A 4364-nucleotide genomic window follows, 5' to 3' on the forward strand; every position below is an offset into this window, starting at 1 on the left:
CTGCCCCTAATGATTTCTATATCAAGAGTTGCTCCCATGTTGTTTCCTTATTCCCTAGGCTCTCACAAGGTACAAAAGATCCAAAAAAGATGACTTTTCATCTCTGGTGTCTTGGCTGCGCACAATCTTTCCTTGTTACCCTTACAACATCTCTGTGAAGTGAGAAGGGGACATCATAATGATGATTTGGTCTACCTTTCTTTTCTAATTTTGTAACACATAATAGTTATTAAATGATATTATATGCTAAGAAGTGATCTGGCTTCTGCAAAGAAAGCTTGTCATTAAAATGAAATATTATTGCATTGCTGTTCCTGTTTTACTAACCTCGTAACTGCAACAGGAAGTAACTCTTGTAGCAACTTGGATTTAAAAATACCTTGTGGTGGGGAAGACAGCTGCAGAGGAGAGGGGAGGTTCAAAACAAAAAAAACCAGTATGTGTTACAGTAGTAAAAGTTGTTAAATACAGCTCCCTTGCATGCTTCCTGTAGCCCCTCTAACGCTGCCTTCTTATGGTGGTGGCTAGTTTGTGAAGTGTGAGGAGATAAGGGGAGAGCTTTAACTGAGCTGATGAAAATACGAGCAACGTTGCAGACCTTCCATATAAAGGGTAGTCTATACCATTTGCCTCCTTCGTATTAGTAGCTTGCAATGTATGTATTTTATCCCTTTCTGGGTAATACAGAAAGGTTGTAGATGTTTCAGGGTATCCTGTTGTTAATTACTATTTATGTATCTAAGTCATTTATTCTTAAAAATTAATGTTTAGAAATTAAAGCATGATTAGAAATTAAAAACCATTTGCATTCAGTATGAAATAAAATTATGTATATTAACATTTACGTAAAATCCAGTTATAGAAATTCAGCTCCTGATGAGACTAAGTGAAGCAAAATTAAATTATATCTCCAAGGCCTACTAACACCGAGCCAGTACATGATGAACAGTTGTGAATTGTACCTGACTTTTGTCATTTAAAGCTTTGATCTTACTTTAACTCCAGGTAGGTGTCAGGGCTGAAGTTCTGCTAGTTGTCAGCCCTCGCAGCAGAGAGGACAAGGTATATTTGACACCGCATCTCTCGGGCACTGATGCTTGAGCTGTCATAAAATGATTATAATGGTATAAAAGGCAAGCACCAAACCATTGTGCTTTAATGGTATGAGAATAGCAGTTGTGTTTAGCCGCTGCTTTTTCTGAAGGACAGCGGACTTCCAGCAGGCACCAATACCTTGTATGTACTTTTCTTTCTGTCAGGGGAGTTTTATTTTCCTTCTTTTATGTAAGACAAACACATAACTTTTTGAGAATGACAAAAATCAGTTTGTACCACAAACACTAGCATATTTTGAACATTAATCTTCTGAAGTCCTTGAGGATACATGCCTTTAAAGACTTAAAACAGTTGAACACATCAGAGAAAGAAATCTTAATGCCAGACTTGCTGCTAGACATTCACGTTCACCAAAGCTCCCAACGTTTATTTTATGGATCAGTCATTTTTGTTAGATTTATTTTATTTAAAGCCTTCTTGAAGGATGTCACAGTGAAACTATCTTTGAAGTTTCACAATTAGAAAACAGCTCCTTTAGAAGTCTCCGAACTCTCCAAACTATAACTATTAAGTAAAATATTTCATATGAATGCTTGAGCTTTTTGCCAAAGCCAGTGACCCTGCAGGATGGCATACGCTCACTGCTGCACAGAACCCACAAAATGCAATTGGCATCATTTAAAAATGTCTGTCTGGGAAAAGAGGCAGCTGATTTCCTTCTCTGTGTGCTACGTGCTCAGTAGCTTACTGACATGGTACACTAACAGCTGCAATGTGTATTATTCTTTCCAAACACTAACTTTTGTCAAAAAAACTTCATTTAGTAAGCTTTTGCTCTTTTTTTCCCAAAATACAAGTTTTAATAGTCAGATTTCATTAAGAAATATAAAATGTAATAATTTATTTGTCTTTTTCTCTAATGTGTGTTTTTAAAATCTGTTCTCATGTGCAGTCCCAAATGCTGTATTTAATCCAATAGCAATGTGTAGCATATCTCTAGTAACCATAGTAGAACCCTCGATTGACTATGTTCTGGCTGAGATGGAACCAAACCTTTTCTCTTGTGGGTTAGCAGGTTAAATGTTGAGAACTGTAGCAGAATGCTGGACTGTGTGACACAAGTTTCCATCTGATTTTAAACTGCAACAGCTGACTAAAAGCTGACCACATCGGAGTACCAACTAAAATAAGCCTTAATCCCTCAGATGACAATTCAATGTAATATGGCATGCTCTGCATTTCAGCTGTCTAATTTAAACAACATGGGTAACTGTAAAGAAGTAAAGCATAAACAGGACAAATATTTCATCCTAGAACAAACCACGTGTGTGTCTTACAGCCTGCCAGGTCATGGGAGTCCAAGTAGTTGGCTCAGTGCTTAACAACGTACAAGCATGACATGACGGCAGTCGGGACTCCCTGCCTTATGACCCCATTGACAAGAGACAGAGGAGATTAAAGATTAGGAGAAAGTAAAGCTAAACAGCACTAATAGTCAGAAGAAAAAAATGCATGTATAAGGTAATTAATCCAGCCTGGTGAGTGGTCTAAGTATAAAGAAATGTAAAATTATTAAACAGACCAAATGTTAACCTAAGCAAACCTAATCCCCTCCTGGGAGTGGGGATGTGAATCCTTTCTGCAAGAGGAGGGAGGAGAGGATCTGTAGTCTCACAAATAGAAACTGTGGGCCAAAGCCATAAGATAGTTATTTCAAATGTAAAGTAAACAAATATAGGAAGAAAATAATAAAAACATTCTTTATTAAACACATCGCCTAATTATGTCTAATATTGCACTCTCAAGGTGGTTTCCAGAAAACTATTATATATTGCCTTTTAGAAACTGATGACAAGCAAGCCTGCATTACAATGACATACTTCAGATACCAGGAGTAGACTGTCCGTCTAGAGAATCTTTTGACATTTAAAAAAAAAAAAAAGAAACAAAACTGATTATACTGCTGGAAATTATCAGCTCCAGGTTGCAGAGAGAGAGGTGTTTCAAGAAAGGTTTGAAACCAGAGAAGTGAAAGGACAAGGCAATATTCATGGTGTAACAGTTGCAGATACAAGAAGGTATGATGAGCAGATCACAAAGAAGAATAATACAGGATTCATTAGTAGAATAAAGAAAAAAAGAAAACAACCTAGAGAGGAGATGGTGGTAGAAACAATACTATAGCGCACAACTCCTGCATCTTTAACTGCCATTATCTCCACTTATTCCTGTATTTTCTTTCTGTCTAAATCAGGAAATGTAGATCATTCATACATCATATTTCTGATATTGTATTTACTGAACAATGACCAAAACTTAAGCTATAGTATCTGTGGGAAAAAACCAGAGCTTAAACAGAATCCATTTAACAGTTCCCCTGACAAATGCATTGTTATTTAATTGCCTGCATGGTCTATGCTGTACAAGACACACAAATTATGAAGGATGCAATCCAAACCTTAGCAAGGTTTAGTAGAATTTAGATGTAACTAAATTTGTCTCTGAACACAGTGACTCAGAGAAGCGCATGGGTTCAAAGCACCTCATGTACCAACCCCCTGTTCTTTCCCAAGTCAACAGACCAAATGATTTATCCCCATCGGAGCCAAGAGATCTCATACCTCTGGAAGTCAATAGGAGCCTTATGATGAGGTTCAACAGTCTGAGATTTGACCGTGAATCAAAAGATTGAAGGTCTCAGCAGATGCTGAGTTCCTTGTGCATGTTCTCCTGGAACATCTCATGTTATTGGATTGGTTGTTTTAGGAGGTTGGTTCTGGCACGGTCTCTGCAGGCCTCGAAACTGGCTGAAGGAGAAGTTATTTCAGAGAGTTACAGAAATGTTGCAGAAATGCAATTTTTTTTTTTTTTATTTTATTTTTTTCTGTTTAAAAGTACATATGGGGACATTTAATTTGTTCTGACTCCAACTTTTCAACAGATGATAACAGCTTGTAAAGAATTATTTTCTCTAGATGCTACAGGTGCAAACAGAAAGCAGTTAAAGATGAATTCAACAGAACCACACACCATGAGTACTAGCTTATTCCAGTCAATGCAGTCATCAAGACAACAGGTTTTGAGTGGTACCACAATGACAACAGACACATAACTGTGATTGAACTGACTTGGTGTGTGCTTTCCTCACCATTGCCAAGGTCCAAGAACCTCCAGAAATGACCTCTCTCTACTGCATTGCTAATAAGCCTTTGGGAGGTAACACAGTTGTAATACATGGCTAAATCAGATGGATACACAAACACGGCCATAGCTGCAGATTTTAGATTAATGTCCTTTTTTGATGAATG

This window comes from Pelecanus crispus, chromosome 6 (genome assembly GCF_030463565.1).
Source record: "Pelecanus crispus isolate bPelCri1 chromosome 6, bPelCri1.pri, whole genome shotgun sequence".
Taxonomy (NCBI): domain Eukaryota; kingdom Metazoa; phylum Chordata; class Aves; order Pelecaniformes; family Pelecanidae; genus Pelecanus; species Pelecanus crispus.